We start from the raw sequence: 14951 nt of genomic DNA, 5'->3' as shown, positions 1-14951 counted from the left end.
ACTGGAAAGATGTAGTTAGTAGCTATTTATTTGGAGAAGGCAATGGCAGCCCACTCCAGTACTCTTGCCTGAAGAATCCCATGGATGGAGGAGCCTGGTAGGCTGCAGTCCATGGGGTTGCGAAGAGTCAGACACGACTGAGTGACTTCACTTTCACTTTTCACTTTCATGCATTGGACAAGGAAATGGCACCCACTCCAGTGTTCTTGCCTGGAGAATCCCAGGGACGCGGGAGGCTGGTGGGCTGCCGTCTCTGGGGTCGCACAGAGTCAGACACGACTGAAGTGGCTTAGCAGCAGCAGCAGCAGCTATTTATTAGTCACATGTGCTCACAGCCCAAGGATGGAGGTCACCACAGGACTCCTCCAGCTTCACAGGGACTGGAATAAGGAGCAAGGTGAACCACAAGGGACTGTGGAAGAGGCTTTATAGTAACAGGAAGTGGGGTACCTTCTGGTTCCCTCGGTAAACTGTGATTGACTTGTTTGAATAGTTTCTTGCACTTTTAAGAATGTTGAAGACCAGAAGGGGTGCAGACAGTCCAGCTGACAGGGGACTAACAGGGTGGAGAGAATTTCCTGGTGGATGGAGGCATAACTGTTGAGAAAAGAGGACTTCTGGTGAACGTTGGAGCCCTGTGATGCTCAGAGGTCAAGATAGCATGTGGAATTCTGGGCCTCACAATGCAGCAATGCTGTTTATTACATTAGATAGAACCTTGTCAATCTTTTCAGCTTGTGAAAATTCATAGATGAGTTTGTAGTATCTGATGATGCTGTAGTTTTCATTATATTGACTTTACTTGTAAGCAAAAGCATTAGTTGCTCCATCATGTCCAACTCTTTGCAACCCCAAGAACTGTAGTCCACTAGGTTCCTCTGTCCATGGGATTCTTCAGGCAAGAATACTGGAGTGGGTTGCCATTTCCTTCTTCAGAGGATCTTCCCAATCCAGCGATCGAACTCAGGTCTCCCATACTGCAGGCAGATTGTTCACCACCTGAGCCACCAGGGAAGCTCTTTACTTATAACTAGTGCCAGCCGTTCCAAATTTTCTTTTTTAGCTGCCCTGGATCTTAATTGCTTCACACAGGCTTTTTCTAGTTGTAGCAATCAGACTTCTCATTCCTGGGCTTCAGTAGTGGTGGTGAACAAGCTTAGTTGCTCTTTGAGACCAACATTGGCAGGCAGATTCTTAACCACTGGACCACTAGGGAAGTCCCAAGCCACACATTCTTTATGATTGCTTATATGTATAGATTTTTTAATGCAAAATTAGCTATTTGTGTTTTTCATGACAAGATACTCCTGTATCTAAATCTAAACTTCATCTGAATGAATAAAGTTTATTCATTCATTGGATAAATGACCCTCTGAATGATCTTTCTTCTTCCAAATATTTTCTGAATATTTCTGTTTGCTAAGATGTCTTTGCCATTCTCATCTTTTCAGTCTATCCATTCTCCTGAGTGATCATTCTCTTCCCGTTTCACTTAACAACAAAGCTGACTAGTTTTAAATTCCTACCTTTACTCTTCACCAAGTTATGCTCACTTTTTATTAAATGTTTACAAGTTCTTGTCTCACAGGCTCCTTAAACAAAAACAGCATTTATAAAGTTAATATATTTCCTCCCCTGCACCCCCCCCCCCCCCCCCCCCGCCACACACACACACATGGTAGCATTGGTTGCTGAGGAGTCAGGCTCCTGGTGGGCTTCTCTTGTGGCTCAGCTGGTAAAGAAGCCACCTGCAATGTGGGAGACCTGGGTTCAATCCCTGGGTTGGGAAGATCCTCTGGAGAAAGAAAACGCTACCCACTCTAGTATTCTGGCTTAGAGAATTCCATGGACTCTATAGCCCATGAGGTCGCAAAGAGTTGGACACAACTGAGCAACTTTCCCTTCACTTCACTTCAGGCTCCTGGTAAAACAGGTGTTTTTCAGGTTCTGATCATGGATCTTCACCTGGCAGGTCTCTGTGGAGAAGCTGCCCTCCACAAAGAGGCTGGGTGCACAGCCAATACCTTGAAGTCATGGAAGGGGCTGCTGTTCAAGGTTCAAGTGCTCCTGGCTGGTCATGTGCTTTGCACATTTGCATTTGTAAGGAGGCACCCTCATTTCTAGGTGTCCTTCTCTGAGGCTGCAGCCAGAGAGGTCTCTGCAGGCACCTATAATGAGGCGGCCTTGTGAAGGGAGAAGGGGAAAACTTGAGTCAGGACACCAGACACCAGACACCAGACACGTTTCCTCACTCTCACTCATTTCCCAGCAAATTTCCATCCCTGGCTCTCCCCCTCCCCTTCACACCAGAGACTTTTGGTCCAGCTCCTTTAACAGTGAGATGACCCTCACGTTGGGCATTGGTCTACCTGATCCTCCGCTGGTATGCTGCTTCACAGCAGGAAATGGAACAGAGGGAGTCAGTACTTTCTCCAGTTTTAGCCTCTTGCTTATGCCTTTGCAGTAAATGAAGACTTAACTCATTCATTTTTGGCCGGTGGTGTCAATGGGTTTCTCTGACATCTGACAAGTCAGTTCTCTTTCCGCCAGTTCAGCTGCACTCCTGAAGGTCACCCGGGTGGGGCCTTTATCATATCTTATGCACGATCATATATTCACCCCCATGTTAAACACCAGGAGATGTGTTTGACTTTGTCCCAAATGCTTACTACCTATCACCAAGAGATCAAGCCTTGTCCACTTGGCTTCCTAAATACTGTGTATTTTAATGCGAAAATAACCTAATTTGAGACAAGTCTTCCTCTTTTATCACCTGGCTGCCTGAAAAGAGATATTAAATGTGGCCAGAATTATCTACAACCCATCTTATTCATTGCAACTATGGTAACAAAATTAAAAGTATAAAACCTACCATCTATCTCCCACCCATTCAAATCCCTGCAATTGTATAGTCTTGGCTTACCAATTGACTGTTTTAGTCTTCCAGTCTTGTAACTCACCAGTCTCTTCCATTTACTTTCTTTTCCAGAAAGAATAAACTTCTACAGCCATGTGTGTGTGCATGCTAAGTTGCTTCAGTTATGTCCAACTCTTTGTGACCCTATGGACTGTAGCCCTCCAGGCTCCTCTGTCCATGGGATTCTCCAGGCAAGAATACTGGAGTGGTTGCCATTCTCTTCTCCAGGGGATCTCCCCAACCCAGGGATCGAACCCAGGTATCCTGCATTGCAGGTGGATTCTTTACCACTGTGCCACCTGGGAATCCTCAAAAGCAAACCATAGTAATCACCAGCAAGAGACCCTTGTTGTAAACTTGAACTTGACGATAGGAGGACCAGCAGGATCACATGAGGGACCTACTGGGTGCAGGGAAGAGTAGAGAGATTGGAGTAAATATCTGCAGCTACACAAAGACAAAGGAGTTTGAGAACAGACTCTTCCTTAACCTTCAGGAGGAAGTGCAACAGCAACACCTTGAAATTTACGTCAAACTTCTGGCTTCCAGAGCTGTGGGGGAATATTGCTGTTTTAAGCCACCAGCTTTGTGGTAATTTGCTGTAATGATGATGGGGAGATAATATAGATTTCTTGGCCAAATTCAGTCAACTGTATGTTTTTGTACAGCAGCAAACTAAAAAATGTTTGAAAAGAATCAAATAAAGAATAATAGTCTGTGACACTTTAAAATTGTATGAAATTCAAATCTGCATCTGTAAATTAAGTTTCTTTGGAACGCAGCATGCTTACTTACACATTGTCTATGGCTTACTTTTGTGTGTTGCAGGAAAGAGTTGAGTAATTGAGTTGAGTAGTTGTCACAGAGCACACATGGTCTACAAAGTTGAACATATTATCTGACCCTTAACAGAAAAAGTTAGCTGCTCCCTGTTCTAGATTTCTTCATAAGTATTACTTACTCTGTCTCCATTAAATTGTGAAGATTTTGAGGACCAGGACTTTATATATAGAACAGATTAAATATTTAAAGGTTCAATTAAAAATTAACTTTTTGCTGTCTCTTAACTATAAAGCATTGCATACTGACTACTCAGGTACCAAATACATATGTATTACATAATAATAGTTTTCCTTAATTTCAAGGCCTTGTCATTTTCATTTTTCCTAAGTGATGGAGGGAAACAAAAGTGAAGAAATTATTTGGTCTAAAATATTTAATGATACAGTGTGGGTTCAATATGTGACACAAAAGGTGTATTTTGAGATTATTAAAAATATTATAATTCTTGGTGATAAAATATATATTCATGGTGATAAAATATAAGTTAAAATAAACATAAGGCTTTCCTGGTGGCTCATTGGTAAAGAAACTGCCTGCCAATGCAGGAGACCTGGGTTTGATCCCTGGGTCAGGAAGATCCCCTGAAGAAGGAAATGGCAATGAATTCCAATATTCTTTCTTGGAAAAATCACATGGACAGAGAAGCCTGGTGGGCTATAGTCCATGGGGTTGCAAAAGAGTAGGATATGACCTAATGACTAAACAACAACAAGATAAAATTTAAAGCTCTTTAAAAAATAACATCAGTAAGAAAAGTGGTATCATTTCAAAATATTTGTAAAAGGAAAACAAATTATGTTTAAAGAGCAAAATTTTCAATAAAGTACTGGTTTTATATTTAAAGTGAGGATATGTGAGAGTTAAATATTTAGATTTTTAAATGTGAAGAGATACATACTAATTAAAGATAAAAGAGCATAAAATATTAGCCAACATATAATATTGTGATTTTAATATACAACTGTAAATTTCAAAGTTTACATTCTTTTATACACCCTTTATTGCTAATTGACTTTTCGTAAATGACAAACTTGTAATTGGTAATTACTGAAGCACACATTCTCAAAGGTCGTGAAACCCCAGAGAACGCTGAGTGAGAAAACTTTCTGATAAGATTCAGCTATTTCTGAAGTCAGCATAAAACCAAGCTTTGTACTTTATCAACTTATGAAGTTTAAAGGTTATGCAAACACAAAAATGGATATTCATTTTTATAAAAGGCTTCTGAAGAGAAAACATTGTCAAACCCTGCTCCAGTGGAAGAAGTGATAAGGGATTGAAAACTGTACATTAATATTGTCTTAGTAGTTCCTAAGTTTAAAATTAGCATTCACCTCTTGAACTGAGAGAACTATAAGAATAGTTTTGTTGTTTGTCTGCTCATAGTGTGAAGTGGGTGCTGCAAAACTCCATAAGGGAACATGTAGTGAATGCTCAGTTCATTTTATAATGTATTAGCTCTTCTTTTACAAGAATACAAAATCTTTTTCTACTGGAGAAATGAATTACATTTTCAGTTGAAAAGAGGAGGGAATATCTTCTGTCCTCAGGACAATTTTCTAAGAACACTGGGGGGTCATCTTTGGATGGGTACATTCCATGTAGCACTTCCCATTTTCTTTGTTATTTCTATCCTATCATATTTTATTAACTCACAGTTAATTTATACAACAATAAGCTGTTTATGTCTAGGGGTCCAAAATCACTGTGTGTAGTGACTGCAGCCATCAAATTAAAAGACACTTGCTCCTTGGGAGAAAAGCTATGACCAACCTAGGCAGCATATTAAAAAGCAGAGACATCACTTTGCCTACGAAAGTTCATATAGTCAAAGTTATTGTTTTTCCAGTAGTCACGTATCAAAGTGAGAGTTGTACCAAAAAGAAGGCTGAGTGCCAAAAAATTGATGCTATTGAACTCTGATGCTGGAGAAGAGTCTCAAAAGTTCCTTGGACAGCAAGGAAATTAAACCAGTCAATCTTAAAGGAAATCAACCCTGAATATTCATTGGAAGAACTGATGCTGAAGCTGAAGCTCCAATACTTTGGCCACCTGATGCGAAGAGCCAACTCATTGAAGACCCCGATGCTGGGAAAGATTGAGGGCAGTAGGAGAAGGGGGCAGCAGAGGATGAGAAGGTTGGATGGCATCACCGATTCAATGGTGATGAGTTTGAGCAAGCTCCAGAAGTTGGTGATGGACAGGGAAGCCTCGTGTGCTGTAGTCCATGGGGTTGCAAAGAGTCAGACATGACTGAGCAACTGAACAATAGCAAAGTAGTTATAATGAAATGCAGTTTTTATAAAATTATAAATGTGTAGGTTTTAAAACTGTACAGAACTATGTAACACAATGGTTCAGTGTTGTTTGAGTGATAGAGTCCAGTTCAAATCAGAGGCAGAATAGTTGGAGACATGTAATCAGAGACAAGATATAAAAAATATGATCTTTAGGATCTTCGTTAAAGTCTCAATCTATTTTACAAACTGAAGAAACTAGTACCAACCTCATGGTGTTATTATGAGGAGTAAAAATTAAATAAGCACTTAGATCAGTGTCATATAAATTCAAGATTTTATTTACATGGCAAGTAACCATCAACTACATGATTATATTTTGACCTTTGGGGAAGGATAGGAAAGTATCTTTTTTTTTTTTTTTTACTTATTCTATTGCAGTTTACAGGAGATAATATCACCAGACTTAGATTAAACAAAGTCATATGCTTTGTATCTTTAGGAATAATCACTGATTAAAACTGAATGCTAATACAGATGATAATTTTTTCACTCCATTTTCTTGGTTTCTCATGCAGACAAATCAATAAATCAATATGAAAATAAACAGTTTCATAAAATATATATTTTAAAAATTATTTCACATATTTGTGCCTTTTGTTACAAACACTCAGGGACAAAGTTAAGAACAAGTTTGAAACTTTCACTCAAAAGTGGTCATGGAAAGACATTCAGCAGCTAATCCAGAGCTTCTGTGTTACATTGTTACATAGTGCCACATTAAAATGTGTGTGGCTATGTGTTTGATTTTATATACAAAATTTTATTTTCAATTATAAATATAAAACCAAACATAACACATACAAGTGTGTGTGTGTGTGTATATATATATATATATATATATATATATATATATATATATTGCATAGCAGGTCAGATTATACATTGTTTAGTTCAGGATTCTGTGATACTATTATGAAAAATTTTAAATGTTCTCAGTGAAAAGTACATATGTTTAATCTAGCCACAGACACACTGGATTTAGAACTCCAATGAGGTCCTTATACATTATATGATCTTGTGCAAATTATTAAGTCTCCTTGATCTTTTTCCCCTCATCTATAAAATAGAGATTGTTTAAGCTTAATCTATATTATTTGTCCAAGTCATAACTGAGATAATGTGCAAAAGTGACTAACACAAAATAAGTACTCAAAAACACATTTTGTGTTTCGAGTATATGTAATGAAGGAGTGATAAGAATTGTTCAAACAAGAAGCCTGTAGTGTAGATTAAGGAGAAAGCATCAAAGTTAAATGGGAGTTAAAAAAGAAATGTGCTACAGAAACCAAAAAAAAAACTTTGACGTGTCAGTATAGCAATGTTAAGGAAGAGTGGCATAAGAAGGCAAATTAATAGAGTAGTATGGTGGTGGAGGTGTTAGTTGCTCAGTTGTGTCCCACTCTTCGCGGCCCCATGGACTGTATCTTGCAAGGCTCCTCTGGCCATGGAATTCTCCAGGCAAAAATACTGAAGTGAGTAGAGTAGCCATTCCCTTCTTCAGAGGATCTTCCTGACCCAGGTATGAAACCTGGGTCTCCTGTATTGCAGGCGAATACTTTACCATCTGAGTCACCAGGGAAGCCCCCAGTAAAGTAGTATATACACTGTAATATGTAATAAGCTATATGTATATATATATACACACACACTTTTGGTTTCCCAGGTGGCACCAGTGTAAAGAACCTGCCTGCCAAGCCAGGAGACATAAGAGGCATGGGTTCCGTCTCTCAGTTGGGAAGACTCCCTGGAGGAGGGCATGGCAATCCACTCCAGTATTCTTTCCTGGATAATTCCTTGGACACAGGAGCCTGGCAGGCTACAGTGCAGAGTGTCGCAAAGAGTCAGACACTACTGAAGCAATTTAGCACTCAATGAGAAAAATCATAGAGGCAAACTAATCCACACTTGCTTCACCACTGGTGTAGTTAGCCCCACAATGAGGGGAAAGGAATTGTTCTTTTCCTCATATTCTTGGAAAGGAACATGAGGTGGTTGGACCATTGCACAAAGAATGGGGCTAATGAAGGGCTGCCTGTGAGTGAAATATCAAAGGATTAGCCTGAACTTTTCAGAGTACTACAATTCTGTTGTTTCTAATAACTCTGATTTAATATTTATAGATAATAAATACCTTCTATATCCCTTTTCTTCCATGTTCTATTTCTTTCCATAATTCTATTCTTGCCATAATTCACGAGGGAGACACGTTTTAGGAAAAACTGAGCTCATCTCATGCCCTATTGGAGTGCCTGGAAAATAAAGCACTTGTAAATGTGCTAATTTGGTGGTTAACTCTACTGTGATAATAACCCAAAGAGAGAAGAAAAAAGATTCCTCAGTGAAACATTAGCATCATTACCTCCATGACATTAAGATTATCTATAAATTAAATCTAATCTTTATTGTGGGGTAAAACTACTGAGGCTTAAAGAGGTTAAATACCATCCTTAAAGGACATACTGTAAATAATTGGTGGGTTTGCTTCGCTGGTACAATCTTCAGAATGTATTATTTTGTCTATATCATTATGCCCATTAGTGAAAGAAAATAAATAGTTCCCAAGGAAGAGTTAGTCAAATTTTATTTAAAATTATGAAATTTCCTAACTTATCAATCATGGAACACAGATCCAGACTTAACGAGAATTTGAAATATATATTTCCCCAACTTATAGAAATTTTTTAAATGAGAATTCTTAAAGCCAATTTTGGAACTACATGAGAATAACCATTTGAAATACAATTCTGATTAATTTATCAAATAGTCCTTTTTTTTAAATATATTTTGATAGAAGGATTAGTATTGTAAAATTCCTCTCTGTAGACATCTAATTGCTTAACATTTTGTGCTACAATTAACACTATTTTCCACTGAACTAATACATATTGGCAAACAATGAATATCATCAAGGAATTTTAATAATGAAGATAAAATGTTAGCTATTAACACATATGTGAAATCTAGAAAAGTAGTACAGATGAACCTGTTTTCAGGGCAGGAATAGAGATGCAAACATAGAGAACAAGCATGGGGACACAGGGCAGGAAGGGGAGAGTGGGATGAACTGGGACATTAAGTTTGACATAAATACACTGCTGCTAAGTCACTTCAGTCGTGTCCGACTCTGTGCAACCCCATAGACGGCAGCCCACCAGGCTCCCCCGTTCCTGGGATTCTCCAGGCAAGAACTCCAGAGTGGGTTGCCATTTGCTTCTTCAATGCAGGAAAGTGAAAAGTGAAAGTGAAGTCGCTTAGTCGTGTCCAGCCCTCATAAATACACTACCATGTGTGAAACAGATAATTAGTGGGAAGCTACTCAATGCTCTGTGGTGACCTATATGAGTGGGACAGGAGGGAATGTATGTGTATGTATGGCTGAGTCATGTCATTATACAGTAGAAAGTAACACAACATTGTAAAGCAATTATTGTTGTTCTTTAGTTGCCAACTTGTGCCCAACTCTTTCATGACCCCATGGACTATAGCCTGCCAGGCTCCTCTATCCATGGGATTTCCTTCTCCAGGAGATCTACCTGACCCAAGGATTGCATTCTCATCTCTTGCTTTATCTGGTTCTTTACCACTGAGCCACCCGGGAAACCCAAAACAATTGTATACCAATTTAAAAAATAAATTTAAAAAAGTCCCAACTTTGATACCTAGTGATATCATAAATAATATAAAGCTGTAACAACTTCCTTTTTTTTTCAAAATATCTAGTGTATCATTTTAGAAATTCAAGTTGGACTACATTAAGGTGTATTCTGTATAGGAACTATACAGCATAACAATTGTCAATACCTACAACTAAAGACCACCAGGATCACAGCTGTCATTAAATAGATAGACCTAGCTTTCGTTTGACCTTAAACAAATGTACTTACTGTTTTGCAGTCCTATTCTACCATGGTCCTAGACCCTATCTGATCTTTGTATTTTATGAAATTGTATATGTAAAAGGAGAATCACGTGACTCACCTGGCTGTGGGTGCCAGGTCAGCTCCTGATCCTCAAGAACTCTTCTTTGCCTTCTTTCTCTCTACAGAGTTTATGAGAGTAGCTCTGGACAATGTTAAAATTTTTAAATATTAATTTTGTATCATTAGGTCTTTTCAAAAAATCAATAATTCCTCTCTCATTCTTCAAGTAACTTGAAAATGCTTTTCAACATCTATTCTTTAGCCTGTTCCATGTCCTTGGGAAAGAGGCTATTGTCTGGCTGAACGGCTATTCAGCCATTCTCTGACTTCCAGATAATATCCAAAAATGACATAGGGAGACCAGTAGGAGGGGACAGTGACGTCTCAGTGTTTAATTAGCTGTCTTTAAAAAAAACAAAACAAAACAAAACAAAACCCTGGATGTGTCTCAGGACCCAAAAGCACAACTCTTGGATGGCCTTCCACATACTCCTTTTTGATGTCCCACCCTTGGCTCCTTTAGGCTTGGAATGTAACAACACCTATTTTTATGAACCTCGGGGTGTCACAGCATTCTTTGTGGTTTTCCTAGAACTTGCTTGTTTCTATGCATTTACATTGTTCATTAAGCTCTCCTCAAATTATTTTAGGTTTGATAGCTGTTTTATGCTATAATGCAGGTCGATACACAAAATATTCTTTTATAATACAATTTTAAAAATCTCATTGATTTCAAAATTTTGGAGTCTGTTTTTCCACTAGGTTTTCAGGAACATTTTTAACGAACATTGTGGAAGATGCATGTGCTTTGAAATTTGGCACTCATTTTTTACTTAAAATGTCTCTTTATATTATACGTTAGCATGGATAGTAGTATGTGTTTTTACATTTATCTAGGACAGTTATGGGAACTATGCTAAATAATTCACAAATAATCCATTCTAGTGTACCTATGTACCATGATTTACCTACTTTACATTAGTTTGTCCAATAAAGTTTTGGATTATCCTTTGCCTTTTGCACCTCCAGTTAATATTTGTCAAATAATTTTAATTTTTAAGAAAAAATTATTGGTATTTGCATTAAAAGAATCTCAGAGGACTTTACTACACCTGCCATTTTTACTTTCAATTTCTGAAGCTTTTTATTTTCTCTTTTGGCCACACTGCATGTGGGATCTTGGCTCCCACAACCAGGGATGGAACCTGTGTCCCCTGCAGTGGAAGCACAGAGTCTTCATCACTGGACTGCCAGGGAAGTCCCTCAGTTACCAATACTGTGCCATGTATTAGTGGATTTGATGCATGGGCAATAAAAATACTGTCGTGGTAATGCATCATTAAATCTGAAGCATAGGAGTAAAAACCTGTCTTCCTTTTATTGACGTTCCCCAGAAGCATCATATATAACATCTCTTCACATGTGCAGGCTGCAGGGTGTGCACTGATAAACGATGTGGACTTAAATGCAAACCAGTCGGGAAAGCTAACTATTCCCAGCAGCTGGTGGGGGCGATAGAAGTCTGAGGCCGCTACCTTTGCCAGGGATTTGTGTCAATGACTGAATTGGAGCTTTGAGAAGAAAGGCACTGTCAGGTCTCCAGAACATGGGATCATAGGGAAACCAGGAAAATTAAAGCTTAAGTGCATGAGAAATTCATGCAAACAATGAAAGTAAAGCATCACTATGTAAAGCACATTGAAAACAGTCCAAAGGTTTACAATCATGGTTTTGTCTTGTACACCGTAAATCTAAATACTTTCATATGTTTTATTATTTAATTGTACTCCTTTTATTGGGCAATAATCATTTTTGTCAGCAAAAGTTTCCGAAATTTAAATGAAAAGAAATGCTAATGGAACACTGAAATGCAGGTTTTTATATAGTTTAGATACTTTTCATGAATATGTAAATGGAAAAAAATATTTTTGTACTGATAATTCTTAGAAGGTGAAAACCAAGTGACACTAAAACAATTAAGAAATGTCATCATTTACCTTGAAAGCAAAATTTATTTTAAGAAAATATGTCCAAAGTTGAAGACATAACATGTGGAGCTTCAAAAGGTGTGTTTCTTTTCCTCTGAACCATGCCTTGTCATCTAAACCTAGGAACTTCTTCTGTGATAGTATTCCAAATTTTCAAAGCATTTCCCCCAAATGTATGCAAACTGAAGCAATAATTGTTAATATATTGCATTCATCAGAAGAACTACACAAGTAGTGAAATGATTTCAGTTTTATATCAATCTTATCAGCAATATCAGAATGAAACATTCTAATAATGCTTTGAATTTTTATATGATTTATGAAATTAAAGTGAAGTTTAAAAACCTTTAAAAGATGAAAGTCTTCACTGTTATGAACATACTTTATACTTTTACAAAGTGCAGGTACATAAATTACTGGGCTTCCCAGGTGACGCTAGCATTACTGGGAAAGAACCCATCTGCCAGTGCAGGAAACATGAGACCTGGGTTTGATTCCTGGGACAGGAAAATTCCCCTGGAAGAGGTCATGGCAATACACTCCAGTATTTTTGCCTGGAGAATTCCATAGACAGAGGAGCCTGCAGGCTACAGTCCATAGGGTTGCAGAGTCAGACATAACTGAAGTGACTTAGCATGCACGCATATAAATTATTTTACAGTGATGATGTTTATTCAGATTTTAATACAGCAAAGTGTTGTGGGTTAAAAAATTCCCAGCAACCTGAGTTGTGTGCGTGTTCAGCAAGCCAGGCTCCTCTGTCTATGGGATTCTCCAGGCAATAATATTGGAGTAGGTTGTCATGCCCTTCTCCAGGGGACCTTCTCGCCCCAGGGATCAAACCCACATCTCTGCATCTCCTGCACTGCAGGTGGATTCTTTACTTCAGAGCCACTGGTGAAGCACTTCCCAACAACCTAGGTTCTTATTAAATTGACAAATCTATGGGGCAAAAATGTATTGGGAATTGCTTGTAAGGTCCTCTGAATCTCTTACCAACCTGGGTTATTGGCCTCTTTAATCAATAGAAATTGATCAGAAACCAGATAAGAAATTCAGGCAATTCAGGGGCCCCAGCTATGCTGGGGTTGAAGGTCTCTTCTTCTTAATCTTTCTCCTACTGGTCATGGGCTGCACACGAGAGGTGAAGAAGTCCCTTACTGACTGTTCTAAGAACTTGTAGAGATCTGGGCCAGTTTTTGTTGGAATGGACTGATTTCCTTGAGCCATCATGTGCCTGACTGCAAATTGTTGGAGGCTAAGAGACAAACCTAACCAGAAGGTTAAGCAAACAAGGACTAAAAAGGAGAAGAACAACAATGGTTATTAAAGGGACTAGAAATAGGAGGACTCAGATTAACTTTGGGCTTCCTTAACTGTTGATCAGACAATGGAGGCTATATTGCCCCTGCCAAAATTATGAAGTCACTCTGCCTAGGCATTTATTTTCTTAATATAAATTTTATATGTCCCATCACATTGATCCAAGTGTAGCAGTAAGTATTAGTTATCATACAAACTCTGCCTTGTTCTGCCAAAAGGTAATCAAGGGTCAGATGATTGTCAAGAACCACATTTGCCACAGAAACAAGAGAGGTTCCAAGTTGTGTCAAGGATTCAATTAGGAGCCAACCCACTACATCCTTTTACTTATCTGTTGATATCTGTCTTTATTTTTTTTCCATGCCTGTCTTTTAATGGGTATCTCAAATGTTCCACTGACTCACAGGTCTGTCTGTCTGTTGTGACCTGTGGGGTTTCTGGAGGTAAAACATTTAGCCTGGACAAATGTACTAAAGTAGATATCTGCCACCAGTGTGGATGCTTGAAATTATTTTATAGGAGACTTTCCATTGGCAATAGTTGGTCCTGGGGGTACGCTTCTCCCAAGTTTTAAGAAGAACTTGGTCCCCAGGGTTTATTTGTGAAAGAATTGCTCCTTCCTCTGTAGTTTTAGTGGGAGCTAGCAGTGCCTTGTGGGCATAATCCTGGGCTGCCTTCAGAATTTGTCCTCAGTTCAGTTCAGTCACTCAGTCCTGTCCGACTCTTTGCGACCCCATGGACTGCAGCATGCCAGGCCTCCCTGTCTATCATCACGTCCCAGAGCTTACTCAAACTCATGTTCATCAACTCAGTGATGCCATCCAACCATCTCATCCTCTGTCATCCCTTTCTCCTCCTGCCTTCAATCTTTCCTAGCATCAGAGTCTTTTCCAATGAGTCAGTTCTTCACATCAGGTGGCCAAAGTAATAGAGTTTCAGCTTCAACACCAGTCCTTCCAATGAACACTCAGGACTGTTCTCCTTTAGGATGGACTGGTTGGATCTCCTTGCTTTCCAAGGGAATCCCAAGAGTCTTCTCCAACACCACAGTTCAAAAGCATGAATTCTTTAGCACTCAGCTTTCTTTATAGTCCAACTCTCACATCCATACATGACTACTGGAAAAACCATAGCTTTGACTAGATGGACCATTGTTGGCAAAGTAATATCTCTGATGTCTAATATGCTGTCTAAGTTGGCCATAGCTTTTCTTGAAAGGCAAAATGTCTTTTAATTTCATGGTTGCAGTCCAGTGATTTTGGAACCCCCAAAATTAAAGTTCTTCATTGTTTCCCCATCTATTTACCATGAAGTGACAGGACCAGATGCCACGATCTTAGTTTCCTGAATGTTGAATTTTAAGCCAGCTTTTTGACTCTCCTCTTTCAGTTTTATCAAAAGGCTCTTTAATTCTTCTCTTTCTGCCATTAGGGTGGTATCATCTGCATATCTGAGGGTATTGATATTTCTTCCACAATCTTGATTCCAGCTTGTGCTTCATCCAGCCCGGCATTCTGCATGATGCACTCTGCATATAAGTTAAATAAGCAGGGTGACAATATACACTTTGACATACTCCTTTCCCTTTTTAGAACCAATCTGTTGTTCCATGCCCAGTTTTAACTGTTGCTTCCTGACCTGCATACAGATTTATCAAGAG

The sequence above is a fragment of the Budorcas taxicolor genome, chromosome 12 (assembly GCF_023091745.1).
Source record: "Budorcas taxicolor isolate Tak-1 chromosome 12, Takin1.1, whole genome shotgun sequence".
Classification (NCBI taxonomy): Eukaryota; Metazoa; Chordata; class Mammalia; order Artiodactyla; family Bovidae; genus Budorcas; species Budorcas taxicolor.
Note: the sequence above shows the minus strand (reverse complement) of the source record.